Source organism: Heptranchias perlo, chromosome 12 (genome assembly GCF_035084215.1).
Source record: "Heptranchias perlo isolate sHepPer1 chromosome 12, sHepPer1.hap1, whole genome shotgun sequence".
NCBI lineage: Eukaryota > Metazoa > Chordata > Chondrichthyes > Hexanchiformes > Hexanchidae > Heptranchias > Heptranchias perlo.
Window position 1 is genome coordinate 27925570 of NC_090336.1, and position 26341 is coordinate 27951910.

The 26341-nt window shown below is 43.8% G+C and overlaps 1 long non-coding RNA gene across 1 annotated transcript in view; it reads left to right on the forward strand.

The window, feature by feature from the left end:
• LOC137327696 (uncharacterized) overlaps window positions 1–26341 on the forward strand; it is a 333654-nt gene that overhangs the window by 37328 nt on the left and 269985 nt on the right. The window contains exon 2 of the long non-coding RNA XR_010964521.1: window positions 15415–15512. This is a non-coding gene — a long non-coding RNA (uncharacterized lncRNA). The remainder of the gene's footprint in view (window positions 1–15414; window positions 15513–26341) is intronic.

A 26341-nucleotide genomic window follows, 5' to 3' on the forward strand; every position in this document is an offset into this window, starting at 1 on the left:
CAGAGCGATTCCCAAATTAGTCTGAAATGCTGGGTGCCATTGCAGTGAATGGAGTCACTTTGAGATGTACAGGATGAGACATGATCTACAGTGCAAAATAAGGCTGGAAAACTGACTACAAACAAAGTTCAAGTAGTTTATCAAGGGCACCTCAACTCTGGCTTCTGTTCCTTTGTTCCAACACTCTGCAAACAGTATGTTATTCTGTATAGTCTATAAATACAGCAAGTTGTTGGCTTTTCCCATGTTCAGTTTACCTTCTAGTTGCACACACTGCCGGGGAATTGTTGCAGATAGCAATATAGTCAGCTCCTGCTTATATGCCTCATGTTTGGTCAGGAGATGATATTGGGATGTACTTTGTTAGCCGATATAGAGAAATATATAGTAGGTACAAGACAGTGATCAACAGGCAGTAATTAATTTGAGTGGGTTCAGAATCACAAGAGTGAAGATGGAGAGGTCTACGATCATTTTTTAGTCCCAACTTAAGATTATTGCCGTAATAGCTTTTCAGTTGTATCTTGCTTTGTTCTTCTAATACAAACTGTTCATTTTGTGAGACGATTTTACTCTATTCCATTATTGTTGCAATAGTGGGTATCAATGGAAACTCTGACTGCCAGTGTACTCCACATTAGTAATGTATAGTGACAGTGACACTATAAGATTAATTGTTCCAACTTTACTGCAGATTCACAGAGAAATAATTTGCAGTCATCCAGTGGAATCCCCCACCCACATAAACACTTAGGAGCTTATTTACCACTGTTAGAGTTTGGGCTCTTTCCCAACACTCGTGTTCAAGGCTAGTTTCCATAAGCAGACCGGGTCTCTTATAAATCAAAACATGTATCCTTTTTCACCTATGTGTACAGTTTAATATTTAACCCATACAGCGTGGAAATTACTGTTGCCAATATTAGTGGATGAAGCCAATTTATTGGGAATAGATATATGGTCTTCGTGATAGCTTGGGGAGCCCCTGCTCCACTACCCACTTCCTGGTACGAAAAGATTCAAGTCGACCCCCAATTGGTTACGGAGGCACGTACTTTATTACGAAGAACAGTTTAATACACTCTGTATGTAAGCAGCAGTTTACAGAATGGAAATTGGAACTATATCACCTGTTTCCACTCTGGGTAGTAGAGCTCGCACCTTGGCCTTGTGTTGCTCGCGGTCCTCACGGCCCCCACCCTCTTGGATCCTGCGGATTCTGCCTTCTGCAGACTTCTTTCCTTCTTCAGACATGGGCGTGGGGCTCATGCCAGCACGTCTGCCTTAACAAACCTAGGAGGGATCCCTGGAGGGGTTCTCTACCTGTTTCTGTATCCACTGTATGGCCTGCCCATATGATCTCCCATCGGGGACTGCCAAAAATATCACGAGTTGCTGCTGCAGCTTGGACCTTCCCTGGTCCAAGACTTTCTCGTGGCATGCCACGGCCTCCGGCATGATGTCCACCATCTCGGCGCTAATACTGCTGGTGAACAACAATTGTTGCCCACACACCCTTTTGGTTCCCTACTTGGACCCTTCAATGGCTAGGTGAAAATGTCCTAAGCCTATCTTCACAACAAAGTACTAGACATCCAACAAAACCACCGTTGGTCAACTCCTGCCTGCGCTTGCCAATTTATTGGGAATAGATACACAGTCTACGTGACTGCTTGGGGAGCCCCTGCTCCACTACTCACTTCCCGGTTCCAAAAGATTCGAGTCAACCCCAACTGGTTACGATGGCACGTACTTTATTACGAAGAACAGTTTAATACGCCCAGTATTTAAACAGTAGTTTACTGGATGGAAACTGGAGATACATTACCCACTTCCACTCTGGGTAGAGCTCGTGCCTTGGCCTCTCGCTTCCCGTGGCCCTCATGGCCCCCACCCTCTTGGATCCCGCGGATCCTGCCTTCTGCAGACTTCTTTCCTTCTTCCAACATGGGAATGGGGCTCCTGCCAGCACATTTGCCTTAACAAACCTAGTCTGCTGTCTCTGGAGGGATCTTCTATGCCGCACCTTCTGGTTGAGCTGTATTTTTATACACTGTTTAGCAGAAAGTCCTGCTAAACATCCTCAGCATAGATAGTGAGGCCAGACGTAGTCCATCAGCTTGCTAAAAGGGATCCCGACTGGTCCGGCACCTGACCTGACATCATCAACTTGCTGAGATAATGGCAAGACATTTACCCTCATCAAGAGTAGATGGTTAGTGATGCTAACGACATGGGACAATGGCAAGGTACTTAACCTCATCAATATAGATGGGCTCTTCTCTCTCTGGGAGAAGGCGGCCCGCACAGTCGTCTCGAACAAAAAGTGAGCTGTGGGTCTACAAAAACCCCCCACAAGCTAATTAACTTAATATACTGAGTGTCTGTGGCTATCCTTAGTAAAAGTCCCTGATACAGACTTACAATTTGTACAATACGTGTGGAAACATACTAAATGTATTTCATAATACATACAGTGCGTAAAAATAATTCTTTGATATCTGTTACACTTGTAGTACACACCTGTGTAATCTAACACCCTACAGTGTGGAAATGATTGTTTCCAATATTACTGTTGCCAGTATTAGTGGATGAATGCTTAATACATTGATATGACATTCCTCTGTTCACTGTTTTAACACAAGCGCTAACTGCATAAAATAACAGATGAACTTTTTTTTTATTCGTTCATGGGATGTGGGCATGGCTGACAAGGTCAGCATTTATTGCCCATCCTTGATTGCCCTTGAGAAGGTGGTGGTGAGCCAACTTCTTGACTTGTTAAGCTAAAGGTCATTTCTAACCTTACACGTGTGTTGCGTTTTTATTCACTGCAGTAGGGAAATTGTAATCATGTTCTTTATAAATGTGTTCATGATCTTGGGACAAATAATGCATAGAGGAATTTTTGCCTGAAGATCACATGTTTGTTGCCCAAATGCTGAGATAAAATAGTATCTATTGGAATTACTCCCACCTGTATTATGAAAGATGCAACTGTTACATGTAGCAGAAGTTGTTCTGGCTTATGCCATTTTCTTTTAGAAGGCAGGGGTTTCCCAGTCAGAAGCAGCATAGTGGATGCAGATAGCCATGATGCATTAGTTGTTGGGGCGGGGGGTGGGGGGGAATGTGACATCATAAAGGGATTAAATCAATGACTTAATCACTGCAAGACTTTCTGAATTTAAGCTGCCCTCTTGTCAATGGTTTCAGAAACACACATGTAAGCTCCACCATTGCTTCCATTGTGTAACGAAGCTGTACAGAACAGGTTCAATTCCTTGTTAGTTGATCTCAGCTAGGGTGGTGGTATTGGTACTAAAACAGGTCTCGCCACCCCTGACATTTCCCGCTCTTAATCCTGCTGAAAATTGCACATATTAGATGTTAAGTGATGACTTGATGCAGTTTGTCCGTGATGTCCTCCATGGTCAACTAGCCTGGCATGTTGTCAGAAGGCAGCTGACACCCGTAGAACCATACCCCAGCAAGAGTTAGTTCTTCAGGAACGGGGGAGGGATGCACATATGTAATCCAAACATTATTATTTTTGTCATACTTTAGGTTGTCTTTTCTCTGCTCTCCATTTTGTTTAATTCCCTGAGTGAACAGAAGTGACCTGCTCTTTTCTGTCTGCTACTGCTGCTCTTCATGCTTCTAGTAAATGAACAGGTATGGCTGAGGTGAATCATTCTTTATGGAGGAATGCCCAGCCAAAACTTGGCACTTCCTTTAATGGAACAGGTAAAATAGGGACTTGCTATCGGGGATCCTACATTTTGTGGTACTGTGCAATTGTTTCTATTCACTCTCATTGTATAGAATTCCTGATCCACACATACACAGAAATACTCAATCCTAACCAAATGTAAAATCGGTCCCATTTTATCCAACTAGTGAAAGCTACCCCTGGATTGAATTGAAGATAACAATATCTTGAAGTCTAATTAGTTTGCAGTCAAATAACATTTTGTTTAGATGTAATCAGTTCGTCAGAGAGAGCCAGCATGGATTCGTGAAAGGTAGGTCGTGCCTGACAAACCTGATTGAATCTTTTGAAGAGGTGACTAAAGTAGTGGGAGGGGGAATGTCAATGGATGTTATTTATATGGACTTCCAGAAGGCATTTGATAAGGTCCCACATAAGAGACTGTTAGCTAAAATAGAAGTCCATGGAATCGAGGGAAAAGTATGGACTTGGTTAGGAAGTTGGCTGAGCGAAAGGCGACAGAGAGTAGGCATAATGGGAAGGTACTCACATTGGCAGGATGTGACTAGTGGAGTCCCGCAGGGATCTGTCTTGGGGCCTCAATTATTCACAATATTTCTTAACGACTTAGAGCAAAAAGCAAGACAAATCCAATCCGGCCAATTACCGCCCCATCAGTCTACTCTCAATCATCAGCAAAGTGATGGAAGGTGTCGTCGACCGTGCTATCAAGCGGCACTTACTCACCAATAACCTGCTCACCGATGCTCAGTTTGGGTTCCGCCAGGACCACTCGGCTCCAGACCTCATTACAGCCTTGGTCCAAACATGGACAAAAGAGCTGAATTCCAGAGGTGAGGTGAGAGTGACTGCCCTTGACATCAAGGCAGCATTTGACCGAGTGTGGCACCAAGGAGCCCTAGTAAAATTGAAGTCAATGGGAATCAGGGGGAAAACTCTCCAGTGGCTGGAGTCATACCTAGCACAAAGGAAGATGGTAGTGGTTGTTGGAGGCCAAGCATCTCAGCCCCAGGGCATTGCTGCAGGAGTTCCTCAGGGCAGTGTCCTAGGCCCAACCATCTTCAGCTGCTTCATCAATGACCTTCCCTCCATCATAAGGTCAGAAATGGGGATGTTCGCTGATGACTGCACAGTGTTCAGTTCCATTCGCAACCCCTCAGATAATGAAGCAGGCCGAGCCTGCATGCAGCAAGACCTGGACAACATCCAGGCTTGGGTTGATAAGTGGCAAGTAACATTCGCGCCAGATAAGTGCCAGGCAATGACCATCTCCAACACGAGAGAGTCTAACCACCTCCCCTTGACATTCAACAGCATTACCATCGCCGAATCCCCCACCATTAACATCCTGGGGGTCACCATTGACCAGAAACCTAACTGGACCAGCCATATAAATACTGTGGCTACGAGAGCAGGTCAGAGGCTGGGTATTCTGCGGCGAGTGACTCACCTCCTGACTCCCCAAAGCCTTTTCACCATCTACAAGGCACAAGTCAGGAGTGTGATGCAATACTCTCCACTTGCCTGGATGAGTGCAGCTCCAACAACACTCAAGAAGCTCGACACCATCCAAGATAAAGCAGCCCACTTGATTGGCACCCCATCCACCACCCTAAACATTCACTCCCTTCACCACCGGCGCACTGTGGCTGCAGTGTGCACCATCCACAGGATGCACTGCAGCAACTCGCCAAGGCTTCTTCGACAGCAACTCCCAAACCCACGACCTCTACCACCTAGAAGGACAAGGGCAGCAGGCGCATGGGAACAACACCACCTGCACGTTCCCCTCCAAGTCACACACCATCCCAACTTGGAAATATATCGCCGTTCCTTCATTGTCGCTGGGTCAAAATCCTGGAACTCCCTTCCTAACAGCACTGTGGGAGAACCGTCACCACACGGACTGCAGCGGTTCAAGAAGGCGGCTCACCACCACCTTCTCAAGGGCAATTAGGGATGGGCAATAAATGCCGGCTTTGCCAGCGACGCCCACATCCCGTGAACGAATAAAAAAAAAGATGAAGGCACAGAAAGTCTCATATCAGATTGGTGGCATTGTAAGCAGTGTAGATGAAAACATAAAATTACAAAGCGATATTGATAGATTAGATGAACAGGCAAAACTGTGGCAAATGGAATTCAATGTAGACAAATGTGAGGTCATCCACTTTGGATCAAAAAAGGATAGAACAGGGTACTTTCTAAATGGTAAAATGTTAAAAACTGTGGATGTCCAAAGGGACTTAGGGGTTCAGATACATAGATCATTGAAGTGTCATGAACAGGTTCAGAAAATAATCAAAAAGGCTAATGGAATGCTGGCCTTTATATCGAGAGGACTAGAGTACAAGGGGGCAGAAGTTATGCTGCAGCTATACAAAACCCTGGTTAGACCGCACCTGGAGTACTGTGAGCAGTTCTGGGCACCGCACCTTTGGAAGGACATATTGGCCTTGGAGGGAGTGCAGCGTAGGTTTACAAGAATGATACCCGGACTTCAAGGGTTAACTTACAAGGAGAGATTACACAAATTGGGGTTGTATTCTCTGGAGTTTCGATGGTTAAGGGGTGATCTGATCGAAGTTTATAAGATATTAAGGGGAACAGATAGGGTGGATAGAGAGAAACTATTTCCGCTGGTTGGGGATTTTAGGAGTAGGGGGCACAGTCTAAAAATTAGAGCCAGACCTTTCAGGAGCGAGATTAGAAAACATTTCGACACACAAAGGGCGGTAGAAGTTTGGAACTCTCTTCCGCAAACGGCAATTGATACTAGCTCAATTGCTAAATTTAAATGTGAGATGGATAGCTTTTTGGCAACCAAAGGTATTAAGGGATATGGGCCAAAGGCAGGTGTATGGAGTTAGATCACAGATCAGCCATGATCTTATCAAATGGCGGAGCAGGCACGAGGGGCTGAATGGCCTACTCCTGTTCCTATGTTCCTATGTAATTGTTAAATAAAATGTAGTACAGAGAGCCTGAAACAGGCTTCTGTGCTCTACAGAAGCTGTATGTTGGTTAGGAACCAGCTGCATTATTAATTGCAGGGAGTGGTAGAGATATTTTACATGACAGTACTGTGAAAAATAATTTGTGAGTCATTTTTTTGCTAGCCTGACTCTGTCACTTATCTGAAATGACTCACTTACTGAATCTAATACTATCCACTCGCCCTCAAAAATCCCTTCGCTTTTGTCTGCCCTATTAAGATCCTGTATCTTGCTCTCTCCGGCCATAACTCTTTCTTTAAGCTCACTGGTTAACAGGCAGTTTTTAAATCTCTTCTCCCCTCTATTGCATCTGGCTTTTTAAAAATTTATGAACGTCCCACAGCAAACAAACCTCAAGGTCTTCATCATATTTTTCCTTCTCGGGTGTTTCTCTTCCTCGTTATATTTCTCCTGTTGCTCCCTTTTGTTCTAACTTTTTTTATAAACCCAGGTGCTCCTTTATGATTTTCCTTCTATCTGGTGTCCTCTTTTAATTTTGACATCCCTAAAAGTGCTTTATTTTACCCAGTACTTCCCATGGGTATTTTTAAATTTGGCTTTTTTGGGATACTCCCTTTGTCATCTACAGTGTTTCACACAGGTGTTCTCTTTCAACTTGGTTCCTCCCTACTGCACCCTTAACTTCTTAGGTGCTCTCCTTGAAGAAAATCCCTACAGTTACTGATCTGTTTGTCTTTCCTGATTCCCTGTTGTTTTATCTGATTGCTGAAACTTCACGCTGTTCGGAGGTTTTGGAGAATCAAGGGCCTAGAGATTGGTTCGCGCCTGACTTTGGCAAACACAATGAGTAAGAGGACCACGCAAAATTAGTCCTCTTTCATGACCAGTATGCTGGGATGCCGGTCGTACGCCAGCCGCAAAATGGAAAATTGGCCGGCGATGACGCTAGCACCGGACGTATCGTGAGTTCAGGGAGAAGGAGATCAGGAGGAGGGCGAACAGTAGTTGGCAGCAGCCTCTAGTTTTAATGTGAAGCCAGGAAGATCAATTCTGCTCCTTCTGGCTCCACATATAGGTAAGAAAGTAAAGGTTCTACTTACCTTTTTGGTGGCAGCCTCCAGCAGTCCCTTTACAGACCACTGGTTTGGTTGTTGTGTGCCTGAGTAAACAGACCTCAGCATGTGCAGCGCATGCTGCTGTTAGTTGCGAAGCAGTTTCAGAAATTTTCATAGACAATGGGCCTAACGCCTGTTTCAGGCGGCCATCCTGGACGATCTAACCAATATGGCATGCGGCGCATTCCTGGTGCGGAATGAAGCCTTCAACGCCCATTTTCACCTGAAAAACGGGCGCTGCATGATCCAATTTCTAAGCCATGCACTCCTAGTGGCAATGTATTTTCCCCAATACAGTTTACGTTGTTACAGATTTAGATAGTTCCCAATGGAGTCTCTGGTCGTCTTGCTTTATTTTTGCCAGTATTTGAGTTCGATTGCAGCAGATCTCTAAACAGCAGTCTTTCTCTCCCTGAGCGCATGTGCTGTAAGCATCATAGTGTCATTATATATTCGTTGTGACTTTACAATGGCCAAAGGTTTCAGACTGATTTTAAAACTGGAAGTCAAAATTCTGTTTGAAGGAACGGGTGTAAATTGGCTCTCATACTATGGAGCAATTTGTTTTAAATTCATTTGGTGCAGTATAAACTTGCCCTTAAATAGCTCCATTGCTTAAATGTTATCTTTCAAGTTCCCTCAATGTAGTTGGGTATGTTGGCTGAAATTATTCTCATATGGCATTAGAAGTCAAACTGAGTTCTTTAAGGACATTTAAACTGGTTCATGAAGTGAAGTCATTACTTTATAAATATATGCTTGTCAAACCAAACCACGTGTGAGGTGCCTTCTAGATGAGGCTTTCTGCTTTCCACACTGTTCTGGTATTATCTCTGACAGCACTATCCTGGTATTATCTCTGTGCCGAATGACGAGAGCCTAACATTGTGTAAAAATACAAATTGTTTAAAATAATTCCATTTATGCCGACCAGATGTCGGCTGTACCAGAAACTGTTTCCAAATAAAAAATATATTCATAATACATTGTGAACATCAATTTAAAAAAAAATTCCTTACCCCACTTTCCTCTTATTATTTCTGTGCTGTGTGCCATCCTCCGGTTCAGTGATATACCTGCTGTCTGTGTTTTGAACCATCCTCTGGTTCAATGATATACCTGCTGTCTGTGCTGTGTGCCATCCTCTGGTTCAGTGATATACCTGCTGTCTGTGCTGTGTGCCATCCTCTGGTTCAATGATATACCTGCTGTCTGTGCTGTGTACCATCCTCTGGTTGAGTGGTATAGCTGCTGGCTTTGCTGTGTACCATCCTCTGTTTCTATTTGTTATTCATTCATGGGATGTGGGCGTTGCTGGCGAGGCCGGCATTTTTTGCCCATCCCTAATTGCCCTTGAGAAGGTGGTGGTGAGCCACCTTCTTGAACTGTTGCAGCCCATGTGGTGAAGGTACTCCCACAGTGCTGTTAGGTTGGGAATTCCAGGATTTTTACCCAGCGACGATGAAGGAACAGCGATATATTTCCAAGTCAGGATGGTGTGTGACTTGGAGGGGAACGTGCAGGTGATGTTGTTCCCATGTACCTGCTGCCTTTGTCCTTCTAAGTGGTAGAGGTCGCGGGTTTGGGAAGTCCTGTCAAAGAAACCTTGGCGAATTGCTGCAGTGTACCTTGTAGATGGTACACACTGCAGCCACGGTGCGCCGGTGGTGAAGGGAGTGAATGTTTAGGGTGGTGGATGGGGTGCCAATCAAGCAGGCTACTTTGTCCTGGATGGTGTTGAGCTTCTTGAGTGTTGTTGGAGCTGCACTCATCCAGGCAAGTGGAGAATATTCCATCACACTCCTGACTTGAGCTTTGTCGATGGTGGAAAGGCTTTGGGGAGTCAGGAGGTGAGTCACTTACCACAGAATACCCAGCCTCTGACCTGCTCTTGTAGCCACAATATTGATGTGGCTGGTCCAGTTTCTCGTCAATGGTGGCCCCCAGGATGTTGATGGTAGGGGATTCGGTGATGGTAATGCTGTTGAATATCAAGGAGAGGTGGTTAGACTCGTTCTTGTTGGCGACGGTCATTGCCTGGCACTTGTGTGGTGCGAATGTTACTTGCTACTTATCAGCCCAAGCCTGGATGTTGTTGCAGGTCTTGCTGCATACGGGCACGGACTGCTTCATTATCTGAGGGGTTGCGAATGGAACTATACACTATGCAATCATCAGCGAACATCCCTTATGATAGAGGGAAGGTCATTGTTGAAGCAACTGAAGATGGCTGGGCCTAGGACACTGCCCTGAGGAACTCCTGCAGCGATGTCCAGGGGCTGAGATGATTGGCCTCCAACAACCACTACCATCTTCCTTTGTGCTAGGTATGATTCCAGCCACTGGAGAGTTTACCCCCTGATTCCCATTGACTTCAATTTTACTAGGACTCCTGATGCCACACTCGGTCAAATGCTGCCTCGATGTCAAGGGCAGTCACTCTTACCTCACCTCTGGAACTCAATCTGGTTCCTTTACCCTAGTACCAGATCATGGGCCCAGTTTTTATGCATCTATAGTAATGAGGTCTGGAGCTGAGCGGTTCTAGCGGAACCCTGGGTGAGCAGGTTATTGGTGAGTAAGTGCCGCTTGATAGCACTGTTGACGATACCTTCAATCACTTTGCTGATGATTGAGAGTAAACTGATGGGGCGGTAATTGGCCGGATTGGATTTGTCCTGCTTTTTGTGGACAGGACATACCTGAGCAATTTTTGACTTTGTCAGCTAGATGCCAGTGTTGTAGCTTTACTGGAACAGCTTGGCTAAAGATGCGGCTAGTTCTGAAGCACAAGTCTTCAGCACTACAGCCGGGATGTTGTCGTGGCCCGTAACCTTTGCTTTATCCAGTACATTCAGCCGTTTCTTGATATCATGCGGAGAGAATCGAATTGGCTGAAGACTGGCTTCTGTGATGGTGGGGATCCATGCCCCCCACCCCCCTTGGGAGGAAGCCGAGATGGATCATCCACTCGGCACTTCTGACTGAAGATGGTTCAGTGGTATATCCACTGTCTGTGCTGTGTACCATTCTCTGGTTGAGCAGTATACCTGCTGTCTGTGCTGTGTGTCATGTTCTGATTGAACGGCATGCTTGCTGTTTGTGCTGTGTACCATCCTCTGGTTCAGTGGTATACCTGCTGTCAGATCTTGACTCTTAGCTGTCTGTCAGTACCTGTGTCAGGACAGACATTAGATAATCAGGCCTGAGATTTTCTGTCTCTCGAGATGTGCACCTGTCCTCTGCTTGTTACCTCAACATAGACCCAAGGATGAGGTTGTGCTGTCTCCCCATTCTTTCACTTGTAAATTCAGGTCCTTTATCCCAGTGGCACAACTGTAGATGCATAAAAACTGGGCCTGTGATTCTGGTACTAGGGTAAAGGAACCAGATTTAGTAAACATGGGTATTCAGCTCTCAGATATGGGTCTCACGGAATTTAAACTAAACAAGTATGAGGGTAAAAGCAGCTTTAATAATTGACTTTTTCTCTATTGATAATACAGCTGCCTTGCCCTGTCAGGCTCAGTTATTCTACCCAACCAGTTTTCCTGATGTATTCAGCACTCTCTGCCGTTTTAGTGGGTGGGGGGGTGGGGGGCATGGTTCATCCGAGACTAGGGCTGAGTAGAGCGAGCACCTCTGGATCTACCCGTGCTGTACCCTGACCTGGAAGCAGTTGGTGCTGACTCTGGGAATCAGAAATGGAAAAGCGTTGCATGCCCCAGCACTAACACTCCTCACCTTTTTAAAAATTCACCTTATAAAAACAAGATGACAAGACTGCCCATTTTACACAGGGCTCAAAAATGAATTTTAATACAATACATTTTATACAATTGATGCCAAGTAAATACTGTCTACAAATAATTGTTGACCACTCTGTGTAATAAATGAGAACATGGAGTGAAATTCTTTGAAGTATAATAGTAGCATGCTGACTCTAACCCAATAGATTATAAGCCAAGTATTAAACTGTGACACTACCCCAGCACCGATCAGATTGCACACGGATTAATTCTTCAGCAACACTGTTTCACTGTAGACAACAGGAACAGAAACAGCAAGAATGGCCGTGACAATTTTTTCATTTGCTTTCCTTATATTCTGAGTGGTTCAACAATCATCAGATTTCAGTCTCCCTGAATTGTAGGGTTTACTCAGTGAAGAGGGTTATCTTTGTCCATGAACAAAACAAACTACAGTTCTCTACATACAGCAAACTGTAAATGCTATGTCACTGCCTAACCGAGCAATTTTTGTTGTCATGGTGAAGCAGAGGTGTGTGTGTGGGGGCGGAGGGGGGGGTGGGGTCAAAGATGACAGACCTGGCATACTCTGAAACTATGGGGTTTCTCTGCTTGCAGTTGTCATACCCTGATCTCTGTGCCTAAAAACCCACAGACGGGGAGTTGGAATCAGCTTTGTATAAAATATTATTATTGGGAATTTTATTAGAATCCATGAAAGTATGTTGGTGGCTTCAAGGAAATAAACTTTGGGATTCTTTTTCCCCAAAATAAAATTCCACAATTGTCTCTCCTCCTCTCTCGCTGCGGTACAGTTCCACGGCCATTGGTTACCCTCCAGACCTAGGCAGTGAGTGTTGGCAGGCTGCTTCATCATGAACGGCATCACAGCCATGCTCAGTCTTGTCTCCACCCAATGGTTACACAGGTGTACTTTTGGCAGAGAGCCTGGACAGCTAGCAGGAGCAGAGACACTGGCTGATTTTTTTCTCTTCCCCAGTCAGAGGCACTGAGGCTAATTATAGTGCCTCTTGAGATGTTGTTTTTAAGATTTAAAAAAAAAGTATTTGTGCATAATTTATTACTGAACAGAAGATTGAAGCATGAGTAAAATAATGCAGCAAAACTAACGAAAAGAAAGAAGAACTTGCATTTATATAGCGCCTTTTACAACTCACCTCAGGATGTCCCAAAGAGCTTTACAGCCAATGAAGTATTTTTTGAATTGTAGTCACTGTTGTAATGTAGGAATTGAGGCAGCCAATTTGTGCACAGCAAAGTCCCACGAACAGCAATGAGATAAGAACTAGATAATCTGTTTTATTGATGTTGGTTGAGGGATAAATATTGGCCAGGACACTGGGGAAATCTCCCCTGCTCTTCTTCAAAATAGTGCAAAGGGATCTTTTATGACCACCCGTGAGGGCAGACTGGGCCTCGGTCTCATCCAAAAGATGGCAACTCCAATAGTGCAACAGTCCCTCAGTACTACACTGGAGTGTCAGCCTGGACTATGTGCTCAAGTCTCTGGAGTGGAACTTGAACTCACAGCCTTCTGATTCAGAGGTGCTCTTGTATATCTGCATTTGGTTTAGAACAGCACTGGCAGTTGGCTGCCTCTCAGCTGGGCAGTAATGCAGGGTGGTTTGTGAGGAGGAAGCACTTAAAAGAGGGGGAGAAGGGAGGAAAAAATAAAGTGGAGGGAAACTGTTAAAATAAAACAACTACTCTAATTAATGTGCTTAATAAACAGCACTTGTTGAAAATGGAGAACATGAAATTGCAGAGTGCAGTTACGTATGTGTTTGGGCTGATATTGTGCAACGTTATTTATGTTCTGGCTGCACTCTGGGGAATGCGACCTTTCGGATTCAGTCTATCCAACTATATTTAGGTACATTATTGAAATACTGTATAAAATGTACTGTTGGAAAAGATGCAACATGAGAGGTCAGTGTGGAAGTGATGCATTGACCTTCCTTTATAGACGAAACCCTGAGCTCTTGTAATCTGTACAGGATGGATTATGACTTGTGGGATATCATTTGCACCACAAGGCTGGCCTGACCACTTTAGTGTGAATTATGGTTAGTAACGTGAGTTTATATCCCACAGGACTTAGTCAAAAAAGAAAGAAAGACTTGCATTTATATAGCGCCTTTCACGACCTCAGGATGTCCCAGATCACTCTACAGCCAATGAAATACTGTTGTAATGTAGGAAACGTGGCAGCCAATTTGCGCACAGCAAGTTCCCACAAACAGAAATGTGATAATGACTTGAAAAACTGTTTTGGTGATGTTGGTTGAGGAATAAATATTGGCCAGGACACCAGGGAGAACTCCCCTGCTCATCTTCAAAATAGTGCCACGATCTTTTAGGTGCACCTGAGGGGGCAGACAGGGCCTCGGTTTAACGTCTATCCAAAAAAACACACCTCCAATAGTGCAATACTTCCTCAATATTGTCAGCCTGGATTTTATACTCAAATCTCTGGAGTAGGGACTTGAACCCACAGCCTTCTGACATAGAGGCAAGAGTGCTACCACTCAGCCATGGCTGACACCTAATCAAACCGTTCCCTTTTATTACTATCCATATTCTTTGCTGTCTATGATTCCACAGGTGTTTGCTTCCCTCCGGTATGTTGCTCAATCAGCCATTCTTCATGCATGAGGTTTGACAGTGTTAAAGCCAAGCTGGATCATGTCATCACATCAAAGTTCATACAATTGCATTCTCTAGGAGGTGTCACTGGATAATGATGAGGAGCAGGAACCCCTGGTTGATTTTTTTTCTTACTCTCCCTAACTCGTCAGTATTGAGGCCAATTGTGGCACTCCAACTTTGACCGCTGCTGAATCAGCTAACTCAGCACAGACCAGGGATTGAACATGGAACCCTCCTAGTCTGAATGGCTTAGTGCCATACTAGACTGCCCACTTAACCCATGGAGCTATTAATACAGCTGCATCTCGTGTGTCTGCACAAATATAAAGTGAATATAAAACAAACAAACATTAACTATGTAAAGAATTGCAATTGTAACTCTTTTCTCTATGTTTAATAGAGCCCATAGAGGGTTGGTTCCAGTGATAGCTCTGCTCTGTTATTTTGATGTGCAATTGAAAACAGAAATACTTAAAACTTTTTATTTACATTTGTTCTGATTTTTAAATTTTAGAATTTCTAATTTTCATTTAAAAAGAATCAAGAAATAGAAAAATAAACTAAAACAAATGATTTTTAAAATTTTCCTGAATAGAAAGCCTAAGCATAATATAGTCTGGGCATAATAGACTCCCAACTGGAGTGGTGCAGCATCATGAGAGCTCAATAGACTGAACCCAGATCCCTGAAATGAAAGATTTGCTGCAGCTGTACCTCAACATTCTGAATCAATCCAAAATGTCACATGGAATGCAAGTGAAATCTCTCCCAAGGAGTGTTGTTGCTTGGGATCCTTCTCCCTTGAGCATAAGACTTTAAATATTGAATTATCTATCTCCTACTAACCCAAGGTTTATGGAGCATATATTTAGGCCATAGAAGGATCTGGGCTTGGCCTTCCAGTGCAAATTCTCTCAGAGCCCTGAAACTGCATCATGGAATGCTGCTGTATGAACACTTAATGCATTGTCTCAAATTCCTCTCGCCGCTATTTTAGTGGAGACATTTACCTGTTTATTTATTAAAATAGCAGAGAGAAGAATGTCAGACAAACTCCCATTAAATGTTCATAAGCTTAGTATTAAATGTTCATAAGCTTAGTATCCCATGGTATAATTTCAGGGCTGTGGCCTCTTACAATTACAGCAATTACCAGGGTCCATTTTGTCTGATATCTCTCTTCATTACAGCTCTCTGGCTGCAGCCTGTTGCCATACGACTTAGTCCACTTAGAAAGACATCAGATTGGAGTGCAAACATGCAAATACATTGCAGAGTGGACTTCCAGGTATGAGTAGATAAGAGCCCCTAACCCCAATACACCATTACCCAATATTTCAAACCCCTATTGGTACAGACATCACTAATAGACTTGTAATAGAATTGGCTGATAAATATGTGTATTTTATCCAATGCAGCATGACCTTAAATTGTAGTTCTTCTCACTTTGGACTGTAATCAGTTGACAGTTTGAAACGTAACACATTGCAGTGCTGAGCTTCGAATGTGGTGTCCAACACTTCCCATTCAACACCAGATTAGTTCTGGACATTGGTTTGGTCAAAAGTTTTGATTCACCACAAAGAAAAACAATCAAGAGTGTTGAAATATATTCTTTCATTCTGCCACATATATCTTTTGTGACTCACTACGTAATACAATTGTGCACCTTCTGCAGCCTCACACCCGTTTCTTTCCTGTCTCTGATATCCTCTGGCTAGGAGGGGGGTATCAATCTTTTCTTGGTCAGACTGTCACCCTGTGCCACTGTATTTCTCACACCCTGTGTCATCTTACTGGACATTGCTTGCATTGGGTATCCTAAACTATTTTTGGAATACCCAATATTTATATGTTTACTCTTTGGACTAATACCCTTTGTGTACATTAGTAGAAGGTCTGATAACAGACTCTACCTCCATTTACTGAGCCCAACATGAAAAAGAAAATAAGAGTACATCCCACACCCTCCCCAAAATAAGTTATTTATTTAACATATGCAGACTCTGCATATAATTCCAGCCATTTTAGAGCACGGTTATTACCAACATGCAGAGTGTGTAGGTCACCAGATAGTTCAGGTAGTGGGCATGATTCAATGACATGGGACATGGTTAGTATTTGCCCACAAGGACATTTGTCATTACTGAGGTGTACTATCCCTATCCGATTTGTAAATGGTTGAGAAGCGCCCAATTAGGACGTGGCCAGTTGAATGCTAAATGACGGTCTGTAAGGTCAGAGATGATTTGGTGATTTATAGGAGCATCTGTTATCCATTGTTCATACCAGTGGGGCAATTACTAATGTTGCTATGCTAAGATTTTTGTGCTGCATTGACACAACTACAATTATAAATGCAAAGTGATAACTTCAATAGGGAGGCAGTGGTCCACCCACACCCACTGGACATGAGTATCCCCGCTGGATGTCAACCCAGAATTTAGAGCTGGAGCTCCGGTCTCCACTTGCCAGGACTATCTGGAACACGTTTCAAACCCTGTGCCTTTTGGCTCAGGGGCGGGAATGCTACCACTAAGCTTAAGGCTCGCTCCGTTGAATATTAAACACATACCAGATTTCACAGACAAAAGCAACTGATGTATTTATAACCAAATAGAAATATGAAACACTAAAATTCTTTTTGAAGAGATTTTTAGACAATTATATTGCATTCAACTATACAGAGGACAATGGAGGAACAGTCGACACTAAAACAATAATTTAAATACCAGCAGATAAGAATGTTTTACACAATTTGCCAGTTGTAAAGTTTCTGTCTGCCTGTTTTATGGCGGCAGAATGTTATTCACCCTGAGTCCGAACGGCCGTTGTCAGGGCCTGAATGGACTCATATTTGTGCGCCGGGCTTGAAGCTCCATGGAGGCTAGCCTTCCCTCTATCGCAGACATTCCTGCACTTACTTGTGACACTATCTCAGAGAGTTTTGGAGGGGGAGGGCGAACAGCCAGCTGTCGTGGTGCACATAGGCACCAACGATATAGGTAAAAAAGGGGATGAGGTCCTAAAAGCAGAATATAGGGAGTTAGGAGGTAAATTAAAAAATAGGACCTCAAAGGTAGTAATCTCAGGATTGCTGCCAGTGCCACGTGCTAGTCAGAGTAGAAATAGGAGGATATTTCAAATGAATACGTGGCTAGAGGAATGGTGCAAGGGGGAGGGATTCAAATTCCTGGGACACTGGAAACGGTTCTGGGGGAGGTGGGACCAGTACAAACCGGATGGTCTGCACCTGGGCAGGGCCGGGACTGCTGTCCTAGGAGGAGTGTTTGCTAGTGCTGTTGGGGAGGGTTTAAACTAAAGTGGCAGGGGGTTGGGAACCTGAGCAGGGAGAGAGAGGAAAGCGTAACAGGAAGGGACAGAAGGTATGGAGTAATAGGTAAAGTGTTAAAAAAGGAAAAAGCAGGAACTAAGCGTCACAAAACAGATTTGAAAGTTCTTTATCTGAATGCACGTAGCATTCGTAATAAAATGGACGAGTTAACGGCACAAATAACTACGTATGGGTATGATCTTGTGGCCATTACAGAAACATGGCTGCAGGGTGACAACGACTGGGAATTAAATATGCCAGGGTATTTAACAATCAGGAAGGACAGGCAGGAAGGAAGGGGAGGTGGGGTGGCTATGTTAATAAAGGAAGGAATCACTGTAATACAGAGAAATGATATTGGGACAAAGCATCAAGATAATGAAACAGTTTGGGTGGAGATAAGGAATAATAAGGGAAAAAAAACATTAGTGGGCGTAGTATATAGGCCTCCTAATAGTTGCAACTCTGCTGGAAGAAGTATTAATCAGGAGATAGTCGGGGCATGTAATAAGGGAACAGCCATAATTATGGGGGATTTTAATTATCATATTAACTGGACAAATCAAATTGGGCAGAGCAGCCTTGAGGACGAGTTCATTGAGTGCATCAGGGATGGATTTCTTGAGCAGTATGTAACTGATCCTACAAGGGGGCAGGCAACCTTGGACCTGGTCCTGTGTAATGAGTCAGGATTAATTAATAATGTCCTAGTTAAGGATCCCCTTGGAACGAGCGACCACAACATGGTTGAATTCCATATCCAATTAGAGGGTGAGAAGGTTGATTCTCAAACAAGCGTACTGAGCTTGAATAAAGGAGACTATGATGGTATGAGAGCGGAATTGATTAAAGTGGACTGGGAAAATAGATTAAAGGGTAAGACGGTACATGAGCAGTGGTGTTCATTTAGGGAGTTATTTTACAACTTTCAAAATAAATATATTCCACTGAGGAAAAAAGGGTGTAAAAGAAATGACAGCCACCCGTGGCTAAGTAAAGAAATCAAGGATAGTATCCGACTAAAAACAAGGACATATAAGGTAGCCAAACTTAGTGGGAGGATAGAAGATTGGGAATTCTTCAAAAGACAGCAAAAAGTAACTAAAGGATTGATTAAGAAAGGGAAGTTAGATTATGAAAAGAAATTAGCAAAAAATATAAAAACAGATAGCAAGAGTTTCTATCGTTATATAAAAAGAAAAAGGGTGGCTAAGGCAAACATAGGTCCCTTAGAGGATGAGACCGGGAAATTAATGGTGGGAAACATGGAGATGGCAAAAATGCTGAACAAATATTTTGTTTCAGTCTTTACAGTAGAGGACACTAAGAATATCCCAACACTGGACAAACAGGGGACTCTCGGGGGGGAGGAGCTAAATACAATTAAAATCACTCAGGAGATGGTACTCAGTAAAATAATGGGACTCAAGGCGGATAAATCCCCTGGACCTGATGGCTTCCATCCTAGGGTCTTGAGGGAAGTGGCAGTAGGGATTGTGGATGCTTTGGTGATAGTTTTCCAAAATTCCCTGGACTCAGGAGAGGTCCCGGCAGATTGGAAAACTGCTAATGTAACACCGTTATTTAAAAAGGGTAGTAGGCAGAAGGCTGGAAATTATAGGCCAGTTAGCTTAACATCTGTGGTGGGTAAAATTTTGGAGTCTATTATTAAGGAGACAGTAACGGAACATTTAGATAAGCATAATTTAATAGGACAAAGTCAGCATGGCTTTATGAAGGGGAAGTCATGTCTGACAAATTTCCTTGAGTTCTTCGAGGATATAACGTATAGGGTGGATAAAGGGGAACCAGTGGACATAGTGTATTTAGACTTCCAGAAGGCATTCGACAAGGTGCCACATAAAAGATTATTACTTAAGATAAAAAATCACGGGATTGGGGGTAATATTCTGGCATGGGTGGAGGATTGGTTATCGAACAGGAAGCAGAGAGTTGGGATAAATGGTTCATTTTCGGACTGGCAACCAGTAACCAGTGGTGTTCCACAGGGGTCGGTGCTGGGTCCCCAACTCTTTACAATCTATATTAACGATTTGGAGGAGGGGACCGAGTGCAACATATCAAAATTTGCAGATGATACAAAGATGGGAGGGAAAGTAGAGAGTGAGGAGGACATAAAAAACCTGCAAGGGGATATAGACAGGCTGGGTGAGTGGGCGGAGATTTGGCAGATGCAATATAATATTGGAAAATGTGAGGTTATGCACTTTGGCAGGAAAAATCAGAGAGCAAGTTATTATCTTAATGGCGAGAGACTGGAAAGTACTGCAGTACAAAGGGATCTGGGGGTCCTAGTGCAAGAAAATCAAAAAGTTGGTATGCAGGTGCAGCAGGTGATCAAGAAAGCCAACGGAATGTTGGCTTTTATTGCTAGGGGGATAGAATATAAAAACAAGGAGGTATTGCTGCAGTTATATAAGGTATTGGTGAGACCGCACCTGGAATACTGCATACAGTTTTGGTCTCCATACTTAAGAAAAGACATACTTGCTCTCGAGGCAGTACAAAGAAGGTTCACTCGGTTAATCCCGGGGATGAGGGGGTGGACATATGAGGAGAGGTTGAGTAGATTGGGACTCTACTCATTGGAGTTCAGAAGAATGAGAGGCGATCTTATTGAAACATATAAGATTGTGAAGGGTCTTGATCGGGTGGATGCAGTAAGGATGTTCCCAAAGATGGGTGAAACTAGAACTAGGGGGCATAATCTTAGAATAAGGGGCTGCTCTTTCAAAACTGAGATGAGGAGAAACTTCTTCACTCAGAGGGTGGTCGGTCTGTGGAATTTGCTGCCCCAGGAAGCTGTGGAAGCTACATCATTAGATAAATTTAAAACAGAAATAGACAGTTTCCTAGAAGTAAAGGGAATTAGGGGTTATGGGGAGCGGGCAGGAAATTGGACATGAAGCTGAGTTCGGATCGGTCAATGCCCTGTGGGTGGCGGAGAGGGCCCAGGGGCTATGTGGCCGGGTCCTGCTCCGACTTCTTGTGTTCTTTAGATTTGTGGTTGGGATCAGATCAGCCATGATCTTATTGAATGGCGGAGCAGGCTCGAGGGGCCGATTGGCCTACTCCTGCTCCAATTTCTTATGTTCTTATGTTCTTAGTTGCTCACATCCCCGTGACAGTATCGCAGAGATTCCCTCCCGTATCTGTGCCACCATTCCACTCATGCAGGAGTTGGACTCCTCCATGCTCTGCGCTATTGTGGAGAGTGTGCGTGGCACCTGTTTCCAGTACCTCGCAAATGTGCCGCTGCCCCTCGATCATTCTCCTTTTAAAGGATGGCCCCCAAGGTTCAGCATCAGTGTCCAGCTGAGCAGAGCCTGGAGGGCAGTGCTCCCACCGACGCGGACTCTCCACTGCTGCCCCTGCCACCAGTGTCTGCTCGTGCTCACTCGTGTGTGGTGACTCATCAGTTGCCAACCCAACTAACTGAAGACTAGGACCCACCGAGGTGTGAGTATCTGCACTGGTGTATGGCTCACTAAGATGTGACGGTGCACCCTCAGAGGCTGGCAGGTCATATGAGGAATCGCCCTCTGCCATCACTGCGGTCACTGAAGGCCCTGTAAGAGAACAGAAGGCAATATTAAGCATGATCACAGATGTGCCATGTTGCGATGAGCATACTGAGGTGCTGAAGATGGCAAGGCATGTTAACATCAATTCATTTGGGTGTGATGAATGTTAAAGTTATGTCACCAGACGTTTGTGGGGTTCCAGTCTCTCCATCCCCGAAACAGGCACTTGAGGGTGTGGCTCAGCTCCAGCACCTCCTCCTCCACGTCTGTGAGGAACACTATTTGTTGTGGCCCCCCCCTCCAGTCCTTGCCCTCTCATGTGTATTTTGTGCTCTCTTCTCCTAGAAGGGGAGAAAGTACAGACATGTGAGTGAGTGATGGTGACATGGCCAACCGATGAATGCATTGCTTTGGGTGAGGCTGACCGTGAAAGAGATGTATCAGAGGATGAGTATGAGACAGAGACATCACATTGTATGAGGATTGGGTTGAGTGGTAGTGGTGGAGTGACTAATGGGGAGGTGAGGAAGTGCTGAGGAAGTGCAGGTAAGTTGAGGATGAACCTTAAGTGGGTGTGAGGAGTGATGTGATAGAGTAGTCTTGGCAGTGCAGAATGAGTTGGGGGGTGGGGGCGTTGATGTGGAAGACGGAATGTAGGAGAATGAGTAAGTGTACTCACTTTGGCTGACCTAGTTAGGTCATTGAAGCGCTTCCTGCACTGGATCCAGGTGTGGGAGATGTTGCTGCTGCTGGTGACCTCCTCTGCCACCTCGAGCCAGGCCTTCTTGGCGGCAGAGGCAGGCCACTTCCTCCTGTCCATGGGGTAAAACACATCCCTTCTCCTCCTCCTCACCCCATCCAGTGGCACCTGGAGTGAGGCATCATTAAACCTTGGAGCAGCCTTGCCCCTGTGCTGCTTCATTGTGGTGTTTGGATCTTTGCTCCAGCAAAAGCCTTTGGAGCAATGGCCTATAAATAGAGCTCCTCCAGCTGACAGCCTGTGATGCTGGTGTGCCGTCTGCCTGCTGTGTAGCTTTCGGACAGCAATACCGAAAGCCACGTTAAGTGACACCAATTGAATCGCGATCACGTGCGAAACAGACATTTTTTATTGGGCGGGTTACCCACGCGCCCAATCACCACCCCCCCTCCCCCGCTGCCATCCCGCCTCCGTTCTAATATCGGGCCCTCCATGTCCGACACAAACTGTGTGCTGTATCTGCTCCCTATGGTGTATCTGAATCCATTTTTGATCCCCATGTGGTCTGAACCAGAAATGCCAAGCTTTGTTTTTATCGTGATAACCTTGTGTGTTTGGCAACCTTTTTGTGTGTTTAATTTGCAAACGCCTTTTCCTGAAGATAGTGCGCCTTTAATTTACTTTCCCCTTAATCATTTGACACTTTCTCTGGCAGCCATTGATGTAAAGAATAATACCACATGTAATTGTAGACTGGAGCAAAGATGAGGTGAGAATAATTTCATCTATCAACAGGGAATAATCAAATCACTCTTCAATTGGAGCCAGTACCTACAGTCAATTTTATAGAGGTCTTATTCTGTCTCTTTCTGCAAAAGGATCATATTCTATCAAATTGATTAGCCACAGTTACTGTAAACACAAATGAGGGATGCAATGAGTGAGAACTGCCAAGTTTCAGGAATTAGCAAAATTAAGGGACAGGGTGTGAAGTTTTGTTTCTTTCAGCCTTTTCTTTCTGACTTCACACAATTATTTTGCCTATATATTTCTCTCACCATGTTTTACCTCTCGTTCATTCAATCATTAGGAAGAGAAGTCGGGTTTTATGCTTTTAGAAAAAAAAAAATTGCTCGCTCCCACTGCCTCTCAGCTTGCAATGGCTTCTACGTTGTATACAGAATACATATAGAAACATAGAAAATAGGAGCAAGAGTAGGCCATTCGGCCCTTCGGGCCCGCTCTGCCATTCAAAATGATCATGGCTGATCGTCTAACTCACCACCCTGTTCCTGCCTTTTCTCCATATCCCTTGATCCCTTTAACATTAAGAAATATATCGATCTCCTTCTTGAATACATCTAAGGACTTGGCCTCCACTGCCTTCTGAGGTAGAGATATATGGGTGCAACTCATTGCTGAGCCTGTACACTAGATGGTGAGCCAAAGCCCCACTCACCTCATTATTATTATTATTACCATTGATAATATTTGGATTCTAAAATAACCATTTGTTTTAAAAAAATAATTAACAATGATAAATTTATTCCATTTGTCACCTACATTACAGCAGTGGATATACTTAAAAAATACTTCATTGGCTGTTAAGCACTTTGGGACGTCCTGAGGTTGTAAAAGGTGCAATATAAATGCAAGTTCTTTCTTTCTATTATACCAAATATATAAGTTAGAACACACAGCTGCACAGACTTCACTTGATGGCTCAGTTGGTGAAGACAATTCACAATGCAGACCCATGCCATATAGAAAGCTCCCATATTTGATTCCTCATCTCTGCTGAACCAACAGATCACAGTTTGCCTCGGATGTCCCCGGGCTAGGGAGGGGAAAAATCCACCAGTTTTCTGCTCCTGATTGCTATCCAGTGACCCCTGTTGTGAAATACATACGAAGGGACTTCAAATGAGGGTAGGCTCATAAATGAACAGTGTGTCCATGGAACTGTACCCTAGAAAGAGTCAGTGCTCTCAGGAAAAGAGGGAGAGAATTGGAGGTGAATAAACACGCAAAGCTGCTCGTAAAAACAAAGAACGAGAAAGAACAGTTTATAAATTATCCAAAATCTCATCAATTTAAAAAAAAAATTACCTGAGATTGTGAAACTAGACAAAATGAGAGATGTAATCTCTCTAGCTTGATTTGATTTGAGAATAGTTTGAATTACCTTTTCACAGTAGTTATCTGTTAAATGGTTTCTCTTATCGCAGTAGATTATGCTTTATTTTTGTAAATATTCCAGTTTGTTGTCACAGCAAAATACTGCGGATGCTGGAAATCTGAAATAAAAACAGAAAATGCTGGAGAAGCTCAGCAGGTCAGGCAGTATCTGTGGAGAAAGACGCTGACTGACCTCCAGTTTGTTGTATTTGTTTCTCCTATCCTCTTCATCACTTTTCCTTATCCAGCTCTAGTTCATGCAATATATTTCTTATTGGGACTAAAACAGTACAGAGTTGCTATTTGTCTAGTTTGGACTGGAGATGATATTTGAGATGGGCTTTTTTGAAAATTTCTGAAATGTAAGAGTCTGTTTTTTAAAAGTAAAGTCCATTTTCTCATTTTTTATGTGTTTTATGATATGGAGGTTTTAATTATCAACATTTCAAATTAATTTTTATCAGCAACAAATAAACATCACTTAAGCCATGATCTCCTACTATGTGCCTATCCCACCTCTACTTGTTTTAGCACTTGGCAAAAGGTGGCAACCTTTCTTCATCCCTGTTCTCTCTTCTCCAAATGTCCCTTGCTGAATTCCCTCCTCTACCTTCTCAAACTGAACCAGTTCCTTGCCAGTTCTTGCCTATTTCCACCCCCATCATTGCATTTATCCCTAGCAAATTTGGTGGCCCATAAATGGTGAATGTGGGGCTCACCTGGGCCTCCAGGCCGGAGACTTGGCCTGGGCTCCGAGAATTTTTGAAAATGGAACATTTTCCCTTAGAAAGGGAGCCAATAGGCCACAAAGAGGATGTGTTCTAGTTGGGTGTGGGAGGGAACAATCCCAAACTGATCCCGTTGCTCTCCCTGTATCTTTCTCTGCTCCAAATATTTATCCAGACCTTCTGTTTTGTTTTATTCGTGTCAGGATAACTTGATTTTTACATCATTGTAAATGCCGCCCTGCTAATTCTTAATTTACCTTGTGAAGCCAAATTAATTTGCCCAGTATGTGCTCTTTGCCATATTATCGTAAATGTAAAATGGCACATTACAGGTAAATAGGGTTTAGTAGTACGATGTCCTTTGTACTGGCAAATAATAGGTGTATCAACAAATGGAAATGGGAGGGGAAGATAGGTACTGTATTGTGTTGTTACAACAATATTGTTCAGCTCTGAAACCAGGTTTTAAATCCCGCCCTTACTGATGGGGTGAAAATCTCTTGTCTCTGATAGCTGAGAGGTATGTAAAATAAGCTTAGGGTAATCTCAAACACACAATTGGCACAAGTGGGCACTACTTGTCTCAGGATACACAATGGCTGATGTGGGAAATGGAAAATTGTTGCACTGCTGCAGTTGGGGGTGCTCTTCTGAGTTGAAGGTTAAGGTGCATTGTTGAAGGCGAGAGGGAGCTCAGCCTGGTGGTACGCGACACTGGCCACCGAAGGTGGAAAAGTGCTCTGTTGCTCAACACTAAGACCCCTCACCTTGACAAGCACCAACACATTTTCTTTTAAAGTGGAAATCTGTTTCACGTTTAACACTGCAATCAGAAAATTCTAAGCTTGTGATTCTCTTACTTGAGTTGTTATGCCCTGTTTCCCTATTTTACTGAAGATAGAGATATTATCTGTAACATATTTCCATCATAATCTCCTCTGTGATGGCTGGTGATGAAATCTGATTAATAACTGTACAAGTCGGGCAAACAGGAATAGTCACCAGTGACAGTGGTGTGTGAGTTACGATTAGCCTCTTGAGTTGAGATGTAAATTACATGGTGGACCATGACTTCATTCAATTTATACCACATGTTCAGTATTTTTTGTATTTAATTTTCTACAGGGATTACAGCTGACTCCATTTCAGTGAATACCTGTTAACTGAATAGATATTGAAAGCCCCAAAGCATTTCCTGTCTGCACCCCTTGTATTCACTCCAGCAATTGGATACTTTGAGCTGTTCGATCCAGATTTAAGTATAAGCTTTTAGCCTCAGTCACACGTTTTACCCTGTTCACGGGTTAAATTGTGTGCGAGGATGTTTGCGACAGGAGTTTTATAACCACCAGATTTTTCTCTCCTTCTCTCCAGAAGGTGCTGATTCTTGATCAGGTACAATTCCACGGCACCCAGAGGCCCTCCAGTGTCCTTCAAAAGCCGCCATTCTTTGTGTGGGAGCTCAGGCGGTGAATGTAAACAGGTTATTTAAGCCAGGAGCAGCACGACTGAGCTTGTTTCTGGCCTTCCCCAATGCACAGATTCCAGCATGCACATCACTGACTGACTTTTTAATTTTACCTGTGGCCCTAGCCCAAAGACCATGAAGCCTCACTTGCCACTTTGGCTGAG